Source organism: Eubalaena glacialis, chromosome 9 (genome assembly GCF_028564815.1).
Source record: "Eubalaena glacialis isolate mEubGla1 chromosome 9, mEubGla1.1.hap2.+ XY, whole genome shotgun sequence".
Taxonomy (NCBI): domain Eukaryota; kingdom Metazoa; phylum Chordata; class Mammalia; order Artiodactyla; family Balaenidae; genus Eubalaena; species Eubalaena glacialis.
This window is the reverse complement of record NC_083724.1, coordinates 11481836-11502029: the sequence shown is the minus strand read 5'-3', so window position 1 is coordinate 11502029 and position 20194 is coordinate 11481836. Positions and strand designations below refer to the sequence as shown.

The window sequence follows — 20194 nt, the reverse complement described above, 5'->3', positions numbered from 1 at the left end:
AAGGGAAGGGTTTCCTCACAAAACATAAACTAGGCAAGGTGTGAACTGCCCCTCTGTGTCACATTTTGGAAAAATTCACGCAGGATAATAAATACTTGGGAGTTGGGCGGGGCGGGGGGGGGGGATGCTCAGAAGTATGTGAGAGGCAAAACAGTGCCATTACCTCAGAAAGCAGTAAGTTTATCTAACAATAATTCTTTATTTCCCCTCCCCCAATGAGATAAATATATGTGATTATAATTTGGTACATACAGAAAAAAATAACAAGCTGTGGACTCTGGCAGACAGACAGTGTTGAAATTAAACAGTGTGAGCTCTGGCAGCTGCACTATGTACTCTTTCAAATTCTGACATCATTACTCTGGTAAGGGCCCTGTACCAAGTTGGCATGGGTTCTAGTGTGGTTTAGAGAGAGAAGTTCTTGCCTTTTTTAAAAATGATGACCTACAAATAGTCTTTTTCATACAACAGGGAAATAAGTATTTCCCTTTACCCCAGATTTTGTTTTAAAGGACAAAGCCATGTTGCCAAGGTATTAAGAAAGTGTTAGAAATGATTCTGAGATTTTAAAGGCCACTCAATACAAGCTCTAAAAAGACATCTAAAACAGTACATGAATGTCTCTTAAACTAGTGATTATCCTTTTGTGGTAATAAAGAGTAAATTACAAAGAATGCTAATTTTCTTCATATTTATACTCTGACATTGGCAGCTTAGGTATCCTTTGGAGGCCAAGAATGGGGAGCCCTCCCTACTTCAGCCATAAGAACTTGGACAAGTTACCTGACATCAGATCCTCAGTGTCCTCAAATGCTAAGTGAAATAGTAACATCACCCCACAAGATACTCCTCACAATACCAAGTATATGGCAAATCCTCAATAAGTATTAGATAGACTTATGAAAGAGCCTTTAAAATTGATGCTTAATTAGAACTTAATAGAGCTAAGTGGTCTGACTTTTCTCCACTCAGATTCAAGAATGGAAAGAATTTACATATAAGCTGGTTTTAAGATCAAGACCAGATTTGTCCTCTTTCACCAAGTGATATCACAAAAACAAGATTTCATTCTCCTCTCCAGTAACATCCGATAAAACACAAAATTCCAAATATGAAAAATGACAGGTTAAAGAAAAGAGAGAATAAAAAACCACCTGTAGCTCTCATAAAGTAGATATAATTTGACTTGTTTAGAGTGACAGGATTTTTCATTTCATTTTTATCATGAAACATTTTAAATTTTCATAAAAACAGTGATAATAGTAAAATGAACTATCAACTCCTATTCATCAATGATCAAGATTTTGCCACATTTGCTTCAGAAAAGATTATTACTGTTTTACTTTTTGAGGTATAATTTACATACGGTAAGGTGAACAAACCTTAAATAAGTCTGATTAATTTTTACATATGTATACATACATGTAACTACCACCCAGAACAAAATTATGGAACATTTATAGCAGCCCACAGATTCCCTTGTAACCTTTTCCTCCCAATGTATCTAATACTCTGAACTCAGATAGCATTATTCTTCACTTGTTAGGTTTTCTTTTCACCATTAATAATCAGATCTAGGCTTTACTTTTCTGTTTTCTTAAATAGTTTGCCAATGTCTATTTCAATCGTACATTTTTTGGCCATAATGATCCCATTAAACATAAGAAATTTATGCAAGACTCAAAGTAGTAATAGTAGAAACAGGCAAAAGACCTAAAAAATGTAGTTTAAAAAAAAAGAAGTCTACATATTTAGAATGCCCGTAAGTCCCCCAACATTTTAAAGGGGGCAGAAGACTGAGAATGCTAGCATAAAAGTGACCAAAAGGAAAAGCGGAATTCATTTTGATTTAAATAAATCCTAAAGAAAATACACTAGACAGTTTTTAAAATAAGGTCTGTACATTTCTAAGCCATTTTTAAGAGAACATTCAACTGAAAATTTAAACCCTTCACGTGTTGATTTTTATTGCCTACCAGTGTCTGAATAAATCCCACCCCAATTACATTTTCTTTAAAGTTCACAACCATTTTAAGGTCATGCTCTCATGCCTAAAAGCTGACATTCTTCCTAAATGAGCCAGATCCCTACACAATATTAGACCTAGTACACATACAAATTTAAAGCTAATCAACAGCTTTTTCATGGAGTAAAGGCCTATATTTGGTATGTACATATCACCACCTGTCAGTTACTGCATAATTTAGTATTTCAAATGACACAACCTAGTTGATCTGATATATTTAGCAATATGCACCACTGTTAAATTAATATAGTCATGTGACTGGACAACATATATACTAAATTACTTTGGCATATGCAAACCAAGCAATTCTAGGGTCAACTGGAAAACAGTGGAGTGGGACAGCATATCTCGGTGCAGTGACAAATGCAATAATCACTACCTTATCAGAAGTGTTGTTGGAAGCATTAACTAAGATAACACAAAGAAAGGGTGTTACTTCTCTCACCTCCTCAGCACTTCTCACCCCCTTCGATTTACATGGACTAAGCTGTGATTTGACAGAAATGCCCCTTCCTCACCTCCACATCCTAGAGCAGCACAAATATTATACTTCTAAAAGCCATAATTTTCACGAATTCATTTGTGTAACCAAGTATCTCTGAAAGACTCAAGAACTGAACTTTGGGATAAATTCCTTTAGTTGGTTTGCTTTCATATAACTTAGTTAAGTCTCCACTGGAAATAAAAATTTGAGATGGTATTAAGAAAGCCCCAAAGGGAAGAACTCCAGCCCTAAGTACTTCCTAGAAACAAAAAGATAAGCTGAGGGTATATTAGGAAGCAAAGATACCCAATTTGCATGTGGCTTACAAAGAATTGACAACTAGTCTCCTTCCTCTACCCAGACCTCAAGTTTCCACTCACAATGCTAGCTAAGCATTTATAGTTAATCCCTTATACAGATGTTACTCTTTAAATAATCTTTTTATAGAGACTATACAAAACTAGAACAATTATCATACTGGCTGCTTCTGATCACTGTTTATTTTGGAGATATAAATAACCCCCTGCCAGCTACTGGCTTTATTGTGACTGACACCTTATGGAGGGCGCTTTGATCTCCAAATTGATTTATTAAGCTGCAAACTGACTACTTCATGTTAAAAAGATTAGCAAGCTTAACTTTTACAACCTTCTTCCATCTGCCTTCATCCAAAAAGTAAATGTAGTATCAACTCAAATCAGCAACCCCTCCCCAATTATCTTATCATAGAACCATCTCTCAGGAGCCAAAAAGGGTACTACTTAATCAACACTAGCAATATGAACAAAAATCTTCACATTTTTCATTGCTTTTCAAACCTAGGAGTTGAAAATAAAACATCTGAACCCACTCCGCTCCACCAAAACAGATGCATACTGCAACTTTTAGAGTAGACAGATTATAGGGTTATTAGTCACATCTCAAAAGGAAATATTAAGCATATTTTAAAAACTAACTTAATATTTAAATGATTTCATTTATATACTATTTAGATAAACAATGAATTAAATTTAATTCACTGTTAATAAAATATGTTTATATAAATATTTATCAAGTGCCTGATACATATCTGAACAAAATGCTTGTTTTCACTGAGTTTACACAACTGTAATACAAGGTACACCATGAGAAATGTTATAGAATCAAGGAGGAAAGACGAGATACCAGGAAGACGTCTAGGAAAGCTTTAGGAAAAATCTGGCATTGGGAAAATAATTAATTCTACCCAGTCCAGCCCATATTGCTTTCACCCCTCTGAGCAATTAGGCATATACTGGAAAGTCTGGCAGCAGACAGACCAAGGTTCTGTGACTTTGAGCAAATCACACCCCCTATTAGAGTCTCATGTATAAAGTAAGTGTAATACCAAATACCTGGCAGAACTGTTGTGAAGATTAAATGTGAATGATTTACATATTTATATAAATTTTTATATACTACATATACATATATAATACATATCTATATATTTTATCTATTTATACAAACTTTATTGTAAATATATACTTACATATATGTGACATGTTGAATACAGTATATTTATGTGCGTGTGTGCATATATGTATATGTACATAAAATCACAATGGATGGTGAATGTTAACTAAGCCTAATGTGGTAATCATTTCACAATATATGTACATCAAACCATCATGTTGTACACCTTAAACTTACACAGTGATATATGTCAATTATTTCTCAATAAAGCTGGAAAAAAATCACAAGGCCTGACACTGAAAGGATGCTCAAGAAAAGGAAGTATTTATTATAAATACCTACTAAACACTGAACCCCATGCCAGGTACTATTCACCTCTGCATCTGGACAGTGCTTGATATGTTGTTTAACTGCTAATTTTCCCCAAGATCATAAAAGAGCAAATCCCATGTGATTTACTTCTTATCTACCCACAAAGAGAATAAAACCACACATAGTAACACATGTCCAACTGCTATCTGTTAAGTAAATTGAACTAACTTCGTTATAAAAAGGTAACTGAACAAACAGAAGGATCAGCAAGACTCAGAAAATACACGATGTTTACCATGAGAACATAAAAAAACTGACTTTTTAAGTATAGCAGAAAAAAGAAATTGTTAGATATATTATTTAGGCAATTTATACTGATTGATCAACCTATATTGAGCTCCACTACGTGCAAACTAAGCCCTTTGGGGATCCCAGAACAGGCTGTCTTCTCTCCAGCAGCCCACAGCAGCCCTCTGAGTCTGAAGGGATTAAGGAAGTTTCCACCACTTGCCTAGAGTTTCCTAACATTTGGAACTCCACAGTAGCGGTTCTCAAAGTGCGGTTCATAGATGTCCCCAAGACCCTTTTCACAGAGTCTGCAAGATCAAAGCTATTTCTGTACTAATTATAAGACATTATTTGCCTTTTTCACTTGTCATTTGCACTGATGGGGCAAAGCCAATGTTAAGTTAAATCGCTGGCCTTAGCGCTGATTAAAGCAGTGGCACCAAAATATACTGATAGTCATTGTATTCATCACTGCCACACACTGGGGGGTACAGGTGCAGCAGGGGAGGGGGGAACCCAGCCATTTTAACTGAAGAATGTCTTTGATGAAGCAATAAGATTTATCGGTTTTATTAAATCTTGATGCTTGAGTACATAATTTTTTTATATTTTGTGAACAAAATGGAAAGTACACATAAAGCAATTCTACTGTACACTGGCTGTCCCCAAGGAAATGCACTTTGAGCTACTGTTTGAGTTGTATACTCAACTAGCCAATTTTTTCATGGATCACCAATCTACTTGAAAGAACAACTAACAGAAAATTATGGTAATTCAGACTTGGATATTTGACAGATTTTCTTGAAAATGAACAAAGTGAGCATGTCATTTCAAGGAGAATAACTGACAGTCTTTGTTGCCAATGATAAAATTCAAGGCTTTAAACAAAATTAGAATTTTGGAAAATTTATATCTGCCACTGTGTGCTTCACACAGCTTCCCAATATTTAAAAGTGTTTCCAGGGACTTCCCTGGCTATCCAGTGGTTAAGACTTCGCCTTCCAATTCAGGGGGTGTGGGTTCGATCCCTGGTCAGGGAGCTAAGATTCCACATGCCTCACGGCCAAAACACCAAAACATAAAACAGAAGCAATATTGTAACAAATTCAATAAAGACTTTAAAAATGGTCCACATCAAAAAAAAATAAATAAATCTTTTAAAAAAATAAAAAGAATAATATATACAATTATCTGAAGAAACTACTAAAATTCTCCTCCCTTTTCCATATATATATGTATGGATAGAGGCCAGATTTTCTTCGTATACCTCAGCCAAAATAACATATTGAAACAGATTGAAAGCAGATTCAGATACATGCAGATATGAGAATTCAGTTGACTTTTATAAAGCCAGACATTAAAGAGAGCTGCAAAAATATAAAATAATCCCACAGTTCTCACTAAGCTTTCTGGAGAAAAAAATAACTACTTTTATACTTATTTTTATTTTAAAATGTTATTTATGTTGCTATGTAATAGGTTTGTTTTTATTTCAAATGAATTAATAAATATTTTAATTTCTCAGTTTTAATTTCTAATACAGTAAAGTGATAGCTATAATCCAAATAAACAAAAGCTCCTGGAAACCTCAATAATTTTTACAAATGTAAAGAGTTTTTGTATGGCAAGAGATCTTAGAGATCTGACCTTGGGTTTGGTTGACATAATTTTTGTTAATGGAAAACTATGAAAACTGAAGTAACATACAGCACAGTCAAGACTGGGTCTCCTGACTTCAATTTTACATTCATTCTGGACCACGATTCCTGAATTCACTAAGACAATAATTTAGAAGCCCCTCATTCCATTCTTCCCAGTAAGCAGGAAGTTTGACCAAATAATTACAATAGTAACAGTAACTGAAATTTGAATGTTACGTCCTAGGTATTTTTATATTGCTGCTTTCACTTAATTCTCACAACAACCCTGTGATATAAGTACAATTAATTACTAACCTCTAGATGAGAAGCAGAAGTTAAACCAGAAGTCAGAGAGCTACTTAATGGCAGAGATGGGATGTGAAAATAACACTTCTAACAGAGAGATACATCAGCAAAAAAGCTTTCTCGTAACTCTCAAACAAAACATTTGTGTGGTCACCAGCAGGGGCATTTAGGGAAATACAGGACCTGTGACTCTGGCCCAGTACACCTTCAGACGTAGACAGAACAAAACACTAGCCTGGAGTATGGCCACACAAATTTAGTTCAACACTAAATGGCAAGAAAACAAGCAAATAGGGAGATGTGCTAGATATATAACCAAGTGTCTCTCTTCCTCACCCATCCAGTGACTCTACCATCACCCATTAAAAAGAAGTGACAGGAGTCAAGGGTGAAGGATTTGTTACTGACACACAGCTGGGGCAGTGAAAACTCCTGGCAGGTGTTCTCTAAGCTATAAGTGCTCTCCTATGCAAACTAACCCCCAAGCTGAGTCCTCCTGGCTTTATCACACTGAGGCTCGACAAGAGCCATCATTAGTGTCCAAACTCCACTTTTTCCAGGCTGATGACATGTGTCAGACCTTGATTCCTGGTGCTACTCCTGCCTGCCAACTCCGGGAAGACTTCTGTAATGGCTTTGGGTTTTTAAAAAATACTTCAAGTCACAAGGCAGCAGCTGACACCAACTCCCTCCTGAAGATGGACACTTGGCCAGGAGCCCAAGCTGAAGTGGATTTGGAGATTCTTGATCTTTTTTGAAATCATTCCTAACTTCTCACTGGCAATTAAAATAAAATCCTCCCCAGAGAACAGCCAGAGGTTGGGCAAGCCTCTTCCATCCAGTGGTAGTCACCTTTGATTAGAGAAAAGTGTTAAAGTGTAGCAGCAACTGATAAATGTCAGAGCCTGGAGGGCCTTCAGAGTTTTGATCACTTACGGCTATTTCTCATTTCATACCATGAACAGTTTCTAAGCCAACACCACTCAGCATTGCTTACTTAGTCAAATGCTTCAGGTCAGCATACCAAACTCAAGTCAATGGTCCGTTTGCACTAGTTCTGAGTGCCTCCCTAAGGCTAAGATGTTTGACTTGCCAGGCAGATGACCTTATGTGCTCTGCAGATGCCCAAGAGGACATTAGGAAACATCCACAAAAAACTGGCTTTTTCATGGTGGAGAGGTAGTGTGGTATAAGTGAACACACAAAATGCAAGCACACACAGAGTCAAGGATTTCAATTTTGATTCGCTTTGTGACTTGGGGGTCTTCATTTCCCTTCAACATCTGTTTCCTTATCTATTAAAGAAAGATCTTAGCCTAAATCAGAGATTCCCAAATGTCTGTGGAATGGCTACATCAGAACCCTCCGAGGGCTTGTGAAAACTACAGAACCTATTCCTAAAGGATCTGATTTACTGAGTCTAGGGTGATACCTAGGAATCTGCATTTTTAGCAATCTATATTCCCCACCACCACCACTTTTAATTCTGATGCAAAGTCAGGTTTGGAAATCATTAGACTAAATGACCTCTAAGACTCCTGGTAGCTTTGAAAGTTACAAAACTATAGACTGGAACTTATTTTCTATTCTTTCATCCCAGAATGTTTTCCCCTATCCACTATTAGCATTCCCACTCAAACATCAGGATTGTCTAATTTCAGGTTAGCAATGGAGACATAAGTCTAAGAGCAGTATGTCAAGTATTAATAGCTTACCCAACCGAGTACACTGCTATTTCATTTATGAAAGTAGATCTAAGCATAGCTTTTCTACACAATATACATAGAAAAATAAAACTTTTAAGACATCATATTTTGCAAAGATTCAACTATTTGCTGGAAACAGTCAAGAAAAACAACATTTAAAAAGCATTTTCCCTAAATGTTATGAATAACTAAAAAGTTATGGAATTAATATACTTAATTAGTACTTGTGACTCATGATGCCTTAACACAAAGCTATAATCTACCTGAGGCAATAAAAAACTTTATAACAATAGAGGTCAAGTTTTTAAAGCATAAAGTACCATATGATTAAATTTTTAACCCAATAAACTAAAATACGCCAGAGGAGAAATCAAAGTCCTACATTATTGATACATCAACAGTATTTCATTATAAAAAAGGAAAGATTGAGTCCTCTGATCACTGTTCTTGTTTATTTCATTAACTGGTTGTTGCAAACACATGCCTGTTGCTCTAAAGGACTCTCAAAAATCTCCTCCAACACTTCACACACTGTAATAAAACCCAGTATTCTTTCCAGCTCATTCCTTAATTCCCATGAATATTAGCTACTGCATGATTTGGGTTCCCATTTCTTTTACAACTTTCAACACCTAACTCATTTATGTACTCATTTATCTCAGCTAGACAACAATCCTTGGTACAGAGTTACTTAGAAGAGTTCACTGATTACAGATATCCTGTGAATTAATTTACCATGGAAAAACGGAGTCCTGCTTCCGGTGGGTTTGCAAAATAATCTAAAATAGGAATACCTCAAAACACATGAAGTCACTGTAATTACGGGATGGAGAATTCAGGTGGCCTCTAGAATATTTTGATAGGCTTTGAAGTGTGCATCCCATAATGCCTTCGGCACTTGACCAATCTGCTATCTCACTGAGTTGGCCTCCCACCTCCTGTCTTCTAGACTCATCTGAAATAGCTGAAGAAACCTGATATAAAGTTGCCATGTCAAACAGTAAAATGTTCCAAGCTATTAAGTTTAAGTTTCTATTCCTACCTCTCAACTCCTTGGTAAAAACCTCAAGCAGGTTAAATATAATAAAGACCAATAATTCCATATACAACTGCAATCTTTGGCACACTCTTTTTTCCCCCCTTCCTAACATTCAAGTAAATACTCTGAATTTAGCAGCCTCGTTTGTAATCTTTGCCTTGAAACAACACAATTTTTCAGCCTAACTTAAAGCCAGAATTAGTAGTCAAAGTGCTGGAATCAGATCCAAACCAAATGGTTGCTGGGCAAGTTGTTGCAGGGAGGCAGGAGATAGGGAACTGCTGCAAAATAAGATAAATTCATTCAAATATTTGTGTTAACTTCTCTTCCGGCAACTTATTTTAGAAAGTTGCTAACTGTACAAGCACAGAGTTACTAATTAATGATTAGTACCTACAATTAGTACAACACTTGATGAAGTCTAAATATCCACTCTTCCAGAGACCATCATTATATTACATCTTTATAGTTATCATTGTCCTAGGTTATACTGCACAGGTTATGCTATAGGGAAAGGTGTGACTAGATGATGGTGAGTCTGCACTACTGCTGGCAAGTAGCCACTCCTAATAAGATGGAGACTGAGATTTCCAAAAGTAGCAATATTACACCAGTGACAATAGATTGCAAAATCTTGGTCTAAAGCTCTGGTCAGAATTTCTCATCCTGAAGTTCGTAGGGAGGCTATGGATGGGTTCTTAGATTCCATAAATGAAACTCCTTTCAAATTTTTGTGTTTACGTGCATGTATTTAGGGAGAGAATCCATAGCTTTCCACAGAGTTTTAAATTATGTATCTAACTTAATCCTCACAATCAATATGAGATAGGTACTAACATTATTCTCATTTTTACAGATTGAAGAAATTGAAGCTTATAGGAGATAAAAACTTTACACAAGGTCACAAAGAAAGTGGCAGAGCATTAATTTCAAAAATGTCTTTAAAACACACATATACATATGTATATTATGTATTAGCTAGTCAGACATTGTTTTAATTATAAAAGAAGGTTTTTACATTAGTGTATAAGCACTGGAAACCAAATTCTGGGCAAAACATGCAATTTTATTTAGTAACGTAAATAATAGTTGTAAATGATTTTAACAATTTAAATCATTTTGAAATAACTTATATAAAAACACAAACCTGACATGTATTACCTCATTTAGTCCTCAGAACAGTCCTATGAGGTAGATACTATCATTATCTCCATTTTATAGATAAGAAAACAGAGAAACAAAGAGGTTAAATAAGGTCACATAGCTATTAAGTTGCAAAGTCAAGATTCTGGCTCTGAAGTCTGTGCTCTTTTAATATTGCTTCCCCAAACAATTAATATATGAAAAATGTAAACTATGGTCACTTCAAAGGGAAAAAAAATAAAGCCAAATAAAAATCAAATTGGAGAAGTTTACCATGATAAGGTACTTCATTTATTCTATTTAGCACATATAAACCAAGAGCAATGAGAAGAGAGACCTACCAATTATATTTGCATGCTACTTTCACATACATAACCTCCTGTGATTTTCACAGCTGTGTGCACAGGAAGAGCGAGTGCTATTTGTCCAGCATCTTAAAGATGAGTTAACTGATGCTCTGAGGGGTTACTCTCAATACTATTCACCATTATCTGAACTTGCCTGCCTCTAGGATTTCCTGTACAGAGTTTTGGAATACCTTTCCTTCTCTGTCTAGTAAAGATTCAACTAAACCTTCAAGGCCCAGATCAGATGTGACCATTTAGATATGCCTTTCCTAGCACTCCCTCCTAGGCAGAATTAACCCTTCTTTTCTCTATTCTCCCTTAACATAGTTCATACCATTTCGTCAGCACAGCAGTCATCCTCTTTGTCATCAGCTGTGTCTATGTCTAGTTCTCTGCGTAGACACTGGGCTCGGGGATGGCAAGGGCTGTATGTAGGAGAAAGGGTTCCTAGAAAAGATTCTGCTGTTGAGTTAGTAGAAGGATGAAGCAGAACACTGGCAGTTTGGCTAAGAGAAACATGGATTCATGCTGACATTTTGTTGTCATCTTTATAACTTAAGACTTTGTCCTCAAGAATAGCAACATTACTTCAAACACTTCTAGAGATGTTCCCTGTATAGTGCTTGGGAAGTTATTGGCAGACAGCCACCTGAGACAGTGACTCCCCTTCTATGCTACTAATCTCTCAAATACATATTGTTTTATTAAATTTATGCTTCTTGTTTCTTTCAAGTATATCAAGAGGCCTCAAGAGGACTATGAAAACATTTACATCTCCAACTCAGAGCAATGTGGGTTTCACAATATTTCGTAGTACCTCTGGAAAAGGAAAGAAAGGAGGTAAGTGAAACAATAAAGGATGGCATGGTGAGTTTTGACAAACTCAAAACCAGTCTAAATCAATTTATTAATTTGGACCAATTTATTAAATGTGTAGTAGCTTCTATAATCTAATTTAACCCTCAACTTTTTTAACCCCTAGACTTCTGCACTGAGTACATACATCTCTTGGCCAAACTCACTGAAAAGATCCAATGCGTGCCTTAAACTTGCTTGATGATAAAAACTAAACTTAAGGATTTAAAGCAAATTGAAGGAATGAAGATAATGAAGGCCTTTATTGCCCTGAAAATTAATTGTCTCAAACACAATGGGAAACACCCCTATGTCACTTTAGAAACCTTTCACTCTTCTCTAGTTTTTCAAGTCTACGAAAAGCATTCTTTTTAGAATGCCATGAATTTAAGAAAGCGTATTTTGTAAACATCTAATGGTTTGGGGGAGCAGAGGTATTTTTTTAAAGCCTGACTATTTATCAAAATGGAATAAGACACTGACTTCTCTTCATATTATCAGGCCAAGGAGAAGACCATTTAAAATAAACCCATTAAGGAGTTTTTAAAATACCACACAGTAACAGTTGCTTGATTTTTTGTTGTTGATTGTATACAATTTACTGTCATAATACTGAGGACTCAACAAAGCTGGCTAACTGAAGTGTTTTGACAGAGGGTGAGATAATTAAACTGATGCAGAACGTAAACAGTGTATATCCAAACCAAATTCTCAGTGGCTGATTTTTTTTTTAATGTGTACCATTTGGCTGTTTAAAAATGAATTTGAGAACAGTCAACCTTTAATATTTAAACTTAAGGCAAATGGTAATAACTATCCCGGATTAAAGATTAACCTCAATTCAGCCAGCAGCTCTGTAAGCACTTTTTCTACGGAGCATGCCTGGATCCCTCCCACTGTAAACCTTATATTCTGAAAAATTCCATGTAATTAATTCATTTTCCAGATTTTTCATCAAGGACATTCAACAGGCAATAAAAAATAACCAGTATGTCTACAATGCACTGATACCATTTCTGCCAAAAGCTAAGACACCTGACATTTTAGTTACTCTCTGTGACCTTACTAAGGAGAAATACAGGCTTTCTATTAGGTGGTAGAGTTTTTATTTTTTGCTTTTTCAATATGGAAAATAGACTACCCCTGAACCTCTGTGGTAACTTGGTGATCCAGGATCTCAGCTAGAGAGATCACCAATTATAAAGGTCAATTTTTTTTATCTTCTTCTATGAAACATTTCACCTACTATTATTACAGGCAAACAAGAAGAGGATGTTTACTTGTTTGACTTAGATCTCACTGAAGGTCCTGCCCCCAGATATACAACAGTAAGTTTTGTGGTGGTCAACGGAGGAGGCAGTACGATCAGTGAGTTTTTGCTATCATAAAGTCCAGTATTCAAGGTCTAGCTTGCAACCTTGGCTCCTGGCTATGTAACTTTGGGCAAATCACTTAAGACTCAGTTTTCTCATGAGGTCAAAATACGTTGAGAATTTAAGGAGATAAAAATATATAAATCCCAGGATACAGTTAAGTCCTCAATATATGTTAATTTCTTTCTTATCCTTGCCCTTTAATAATTAAAGTACTACTATAAAATGGGATATCTGATATTTTCAGAATTACAAAATAATACTATTCAAAGCTCTTTTCTCAGATATCCATTTGAGTCTGCTTATATATAAATAACTGCAGCCTCACAATCCTGAAGTTGGTTAGCTCTGCGCTGTACACAAAGCGATTTCTTAAATACTCGCAACTTCAAACCTGGAAAAGAATGTGAGAGCCTCCATCAGCAGTGGTCTCTCAGGCTCACTGGCTCCTGAAACATGGGTGCAGGCTGAAGAAGGGCTGCCAGGGCCACTACCCAGTCTTCAGAGGACTCCAAGGAACATTCAACGCTGTCGGTGAGTTTGGGATTTGAAAAAACCACCGACCGTTGACTGTACCTTGGGGTCCTTATAGACAACACCATATTTCCTGAAGCAAAGGAGCATGCTGTGCCTTCACATATCACATTAGATCACCAAAACCAGTCCCACCCCCCATCCCCCAAAGGTGGTCCAGTTAATTTTTTAAAAGCTCCCCTCTATTTCTCTTGCCCATTGTTCCTTGCTTTTTGTTGTGTTTTCGACAAACAAGTGTTTCATTTCAACAAGATAAGGAAAGCTCCATGATAATACCTAATGTTTTTAAATGTCTCCTAGAAATAGGCCATTCTGGTGAGCAATTGGATGTAGCAAGAAGAGATTTATTAAAAACATGTATTTCATTTTGGAGTAAAATCCAATTAAGTATTTTACAGCCATTTCTCCCATGTCCCCTCAAAACCTTTAATTAGGGACAAGGAGAGGATTTAATAAGCAAAAATAGCACAGAACTGTCCAATGTCTGCACAGTTCTTAACACATTCTACCTCCAATTACAGTTAATGTGGTTAAGTTCTGACAGCCCCATTAGAATACGAGCTGTTTGAAAGCAGCAACTGCCTCACCATTTCCATCCACACATAAGCTGATTTAAATGTTCGTTAAATTCAAGTAAAAAGTCACGTCTAGAGTCAGAAGGATCTGGGATGAATCTTGGCTCAGAACTCCCTAACTAGCTGTGTGACCCTGGGCAAGTGTCCGAGTCTCAGTTTTCTCATGTATAAAATGGGGGATAAGTATCCGTACCTCATAGAGTTTTGAGATTCAATAAGATAATATATAAAGTGCTTTGTATTCCTAGCACACAAAAAATGCTCAATAAATGTAAGCTATTATTATTATTTAATCCAAAGCATAATCTGTGCTAATTTACTTTGAAAGGCACTCGTAATTCTCAGTTCAAGACAGAGAGAAAGAAATAGGATCCTCAGCTCTTGTTTATACCTACCAGTATGCAAGCACTGCCTGTGTAGTCACAGAGCTACCCGTTAGCTTTTCCAAGAGCTCCTTCCCTTCCCTGAACCATAGTTTCTCCATCTTTAATAATCTCCCAGCTCTACTGTCAATGTTATCTATAATTATGTGGATCCTCAACGGCTAGTTACTAAGAGAGATGCCAGAACCAGACCTCAAAAATCCAGCGTGGAAAAGAAGAGCCAGGAGTTGGGACAGGCCAAGGCAACTCCACCAACTTGAAACACTGATGGCTGCACTCAACATTCATTGCTGTCGGTGGGTTTGACTCTGAATCAACTCACTGATCAATGAATGCAAACTGCGGACCAAACAACCCAAGGGAAGCAAAATCGTGTGTAGAGAATCACCCAAGTGTATCAGCTACTGTGCTGGGTGGGAGCTGCTGCTGTCTCCAATGTACTGGCTAAAGGCTTTGGTTCTAATACAGAGTAAGTCCTCTAAATTCCTAATACTTTTCTTCCCCCCCACCTTTATTTTTTTAAAAAAACAATGTTCTAGAATTAAGGAAATATTTTATAGAAAGAATAAACATCATACCATATTTTAAAAAACAATGTTTTCATAATTTTTAAATTAAAAAGAATCACATGGCTCATTATTTAAAATTCAAATAAGAAATAAAAACTGAAAATCCCTTTCCTCATCATCTGCAATCATTTCCTCAATGGAAATCACCTATAACTATAATAAATCAGTTTAATAACTTGTTTAAAATAATAAATATAATTATAACAAACTATTTATTGTATTATCTATCATTAAAAGGATAAGTATCATAAGTAAACTAAACATTTATTTTATTTCCTTGAAGACCTTTATCCATGAACATATAAATAGATACATACCACAACTTTGTGGTTTTTTGGAGCGTGGCTTAAAACAAAAGCTGCCTCATTTTATTTTATTTTATTTTATTTTTTATTTTTTTGGCTGCACCGCATGCCTTGCAGGATTCTCAGTTCCCTGACCAGGGACTGAACCCAGGCCACGGCAGTGGAAGCCCAGAATCCTAACCACTAGGCCAGCAGGGAACTCCCCAAAACTACCTCATTTTATACTTACTCCCACACAATCTGCTTTTTCACTCAGATATACATTACAGATAGCCTTCCACAACAATCTTGTTATATTGTTATATTAACTATACAGTTATATGCCTTAGTATGAACACCCTGGTTACTATTGTTCAAATATATTTAAATATTCTCTTTTGACCGAAACTATAAGGTCCATTCATTCTGACCTTTGCAACCCACACCCCTCAATTAAGAGAAAAAAACAAATGAGATGGGAGATTCACTTCATTTCTCTTAGCAAAAATTAAAATGTAGTATCGACTATCTGAATCCTTTAAAATAAGATAAACCGCTAAATCTTTCATGATAATGACAGGAAAACAAATGCCTTGGTCATGAATAATTTATCATACACATAAGTCTGAGATAGAAACAGATTCTCATAGCAAAAGTCAAATTAAATAAGGCAGCAAGAGAAGAGGCTTGTCAACTTAGCCTTCTGAAATTTTTTTTCTCAGGGGTAGGAAGGAAGGTGAAGTGCAGGTGTAGCGAGACAAGAACTAAAAAGACAAATCAAAGCCAATAGAAAAATGCGAAAAATAATGAGAATTGGGACTTCCCTGGTGGCGCGGTGGTTAAGAATCCACCTGCCAATGCAGGGGACACAGGTTCAGGCCCTGGTCCAGGAAGATCCCACATGCCACAGAGCAACTAAGCCCATGCGCCACAACTACTGAGCCCGCGTGCCACAACTACTGAATCCCGCGCGCCTAGAGCCCGTGCTCCGCAACAAGAGAAGCCACCGCAATGAGAAGCCCGCGCACCGCAGCGAAGAGTAGCCCCCACTCTCTGCAACTGGAGAAAGCCCGTGCACAGCAACAAAGACCCAACGCAGGCATGCATGCATGCATACATTTATTTATTTATTTATTTATTTATTTTTTTAAATGATGAGAATTCAGGAAAAATATGGGGTTCAGGCCAGTGTTTCCCAAACCTGGTTGTACATCAGAATCATCTAGAGTTGCTTTTAAAAATGCAGGTTCCTGAGTTCTACCCCAGATCAGATGTAGGGCCCTACGATCCGTATTTTATTATAACAAGTTCACCAGGTATTCAGAGCCACCGAAGGCTGGTTTGAAGCAAAGCCAAGCTCAGCAACTTAACACTGGATTCTGACCACCACACTTCATGTCATCCACTTCTCAACTATTGCCCAAACTTCTGTGTCACCATCTGATACTGCCACTAGTCTTCTGAGTACAGAAAAATATAGCCATACTTATGTTGCTATTGAGTAACTCTCTTCAGAGTGAATAAAACTTTGCACCATGTTGTGGCAGCCAAACACATCAAATTGTGTCTGATGTTTTATAGAAACAGAGGCACTTCAGTTTATGTTCTCTCAAAAACTAAAACCTACCTAAAGAACCTAATGAATGGGACCTTCCCTGGTGGTCCAGTGGTTAAGAATCCGACTTACAACACAAGGGACACAGCTTCGATCCCTGGTCAGGGAACTAAGATCCCACATGCCACAGGGCAACTAATCCCGCGCGCCACAACTACTGAGCCTGCATGCCATGACTAGAGAGACTGTATGGTGCAACTACTAAGCCCTCATGCCACAACTAGACAGCCCACGTGCCGCAACTACTGAGCCCATGCTCTGGAGCCCGCGCGCCACAACGAAAGATCCCACATGCCGCAACGAGGATCCCACATGCCGCAACTAAGACCCGACGCAGCCGAAGTAAATAAAATAAATTTTAAAATAAGAAAGAAAGCAGCCATTAGAGTTTCTTTAAAAAAAAAAAAGAACCTAATGAATGAACAAGGTTAAATTCAGATGACTGTCCCACCCAAGAAGCCTTTATAGAAATCAAAAACTTTTCTTTCTTTCATACTGGTGGACACATAGGAGGTAATTCACATATTGCTGTTTTTCAGGATGCCATGCATCCTATAGGTATTTATTTTCAACCACCAATTATTTCCAAATTTCTGAAAACAGTAGAAAAGAATGTCTGACAGGGCTTCCCTGGTGGCGCAGTGGTTAAGAATCCGCCTGCCGATGCAGGGGACATGGGTTCGAGCCCTGGTCCGGGAAGATCCCACATGCCATGGAGCAACTAAGCCCATGTGCACCACAACTACTGAGCCTGCGCTCTGGAGCCCGTGAGCCGCAACTGCTGAAGCCCGCGTGCCTACAGCCCACGCTCTGCAACAAGAGAGGACACCGCAGTGAGAAGCCCACGCACCGCAACAAGGAGTGTCCCCCACTCGCCACAACTGGAGAAGGCCTGCGCGCAGCAACCAAGACCCAACGCAGCCAAAAAAATAAATAGAATGTCTGACATGTTCTTTGAAAAATGTACAACTAAACAAGCATGCCATTTATTTACCCAGAGAATCAGTAGTCTCTATATATGCCAATGAAAAAATTACATATTTTAGCCACCAAAATCCTCTATAGTTTCTACTGGATAAAACTAAGTGCTACAGGAAGGGAGAAATTATGTGAGTTTGAGGGTGTTTCCTGCAGACGGGACTTGTAAATAAATACCTGCAACAGAGAAAATATGTGGCATGTATAGTGGACAAGAGCAGAATAGTTCAGAGGTTATGTTTGGGTGCACTGAAAAAGTAAAAGGACAAATTACAGATAGTCTTGTGAGCCAGGCAGAAAAGTTTAGAATTAGTGCAACAGGAAGCCACTTTAAGTGGTTAGCTCTGCAAGGAGATAATGAAAGCAAGACTTTGGGAAGATTCACCAAGCAGATGAAGTAGGAGGAAGGGAGGAGAGATCTGAGACAAAAAGAAATAGAAATCTGTTGCACAAAAGAGCTAAGCCAAAAGGGAGGCAGCAGGAATAGACAGAATGAAAAGGATATCTCAAAAAGGCATTTTAGCTTTTGGTTTTGGTTGCTTTTTGTTTTTCAAATAGATTTTTTTTTTTTTGGGGGTACTACGTAGTTACTGAAAAATTCATACAAAAGAGAAAACTGAAGTCCACCAGTTGCCCCCCCGCATCATTCTGTTCAGTGTATTATTCTTCCAGATATTTCAGAGATATTTAAAATATTAATATATGTATTTATATTTAGAGAAAATATCACAAATTACACATAATTTTCCGTAACCTTTTTTCACTTAAAACATTGTGGCCATCTTTCCAGGTCAAAGGATTAGAGCCATCTTGTAACTGGCTCAAACAGAAAAGATAGTGACGAAGTTCAAACAGGCTGGAAGCAAATATGTTAACAGTTGAAATCTCCAAGTTGTAGAATTAAAGGTGATTTTTAAGTTTATCATTTACAACTCATCTATATCTTCCAAGCGTTTGGAAATAAATATGAACTATTTCTACAATTAAGAAAAATTATTTAAATGCCTTTTTTTAAAAAGCAAAGATTTCTTTTACATGCAAGATCTACCTATGTTTGGCTGAAAAGCATATGGAAGAATCCACAGAGGGAAAGGAAGAAAAGACGGACTATTTTTATTAAGAAAGGGTACCTGTAGAAAGCACAGCTGCAGGGACAGTGGAAAGTAAAGGGCTCCAGGTCCATGGTTGAAGTGGTCACTTTGGAGGGCAGACACATCAGCCTCAGAGAATGAAAATTACAAAGCAAATTCCAGCCTACTTCTGTTCTCCTCTCAGGCTGTATCTCAATAGGATCCAACTGGGTGATCCCAAATCTTGCAAGGGGCCTGCCATGGAATAGACATTCCATAAATGGTTGCCAAATGAATTCCCTTATGTTTTATGACACAATTATGTTTATAACTTACGAAACTCCTTGAAGTAAGCATAGGATACCTTCAAACCATCTGTGCCATGAAGTACAGCTCCAACGCAGGTATGATTTTAATATCTACCAGATATCAGGACAAAGCTATCTTGATTATACTTGCTATAGAACCCCTGAATTTACACTGTAGCCCAACTTCCCCTCCTACTCTTCAGACTAACTAAATCTACTGAAAAATACATGCACAATCAATCAAAATCACATGCCCCTTTCTCTTCTCTTCCCAGTACAGTGGGTCCTCCGTATCCAAGATGTGGAGGACCAACGATACTGCACCATTTTATATAAGGGACTTGAGCATCCTCGGATTCTGGTGTCCAAGGAGGATCCTGGAATCAATTCCTGTGGATACCGAGGGACGACTGTAAATAGCTGAGGCAAAACAGTAGAGTAAAAAAGAAATAAATGGTTTGGGATAGTATGGAGTTAGAAAACCTGAATTTAATTCCAATTTCTACCATGGTTATGTGTTCTTGAACAAGTGAGTCACCTCTTAAGCCTTAATTCTCCGTGAAAAGAGACTAAGTATACCTCTCCTATCTTCACAGTATTGTTGTGAGGCCTCAGAGAGAGCACAGTGAAAAAATGTGCTGCAAACAGCACACAGCAGTACAGCCCAATGCATCCTGGTCTTTGACGGTACTACTCCATGGCTTATCCCCACTTTTAGTAGATAAGATTCCCTCACTCCCCAAACTCTCACCTACTTGTCAACCAGAAGCACGTATTTGCAAGATGTCTAGCTGAGGTTATTAATCTATAACCTGGGGCTGAATGCAGGCATTTTTCTGTATATATGTGTCACCAGCATAGACAGTCCATCAGAGCCACAATCTATTTATTTAGGTCTTTGTAAACTTCTCTCAGAAATATTTTA

The 20194-nt window shown here is 37.3% G+C and overlaps 1 protein-coding gene and 1 long non-coding RNA gene across 2 annotated transcripts in view; one reads left to right on the top strand and one right to left on the bottom strand.

Annotated features, from left to right (window-relative positions):
• Positions 1-19726, top strand: part of LOC133098228 (uncharacterized) — a 37091-nt gene extending 17365 nt beyond the window's left edge. The window contains exons 2-3 of the long non-coding RNA XR_009702128.1: positions 11459-11565; positions 19545-19726. This is a non-coding gene — a long non-coding RNA (uncharacterized LOC133098228). The remainder of the gene's footprint in view (positions 1-11458; positions 11566-19544) is intronic.
• The window catches only part of NR6A1 (nuclear receptor subfamily 6 group A member 1), a 211986-nt gene that overhangs the window by 135698 nt on the left and 56094 nt on the right, over positions 1-20194 (bottom strand). The window lies entirely within an intron of this gene.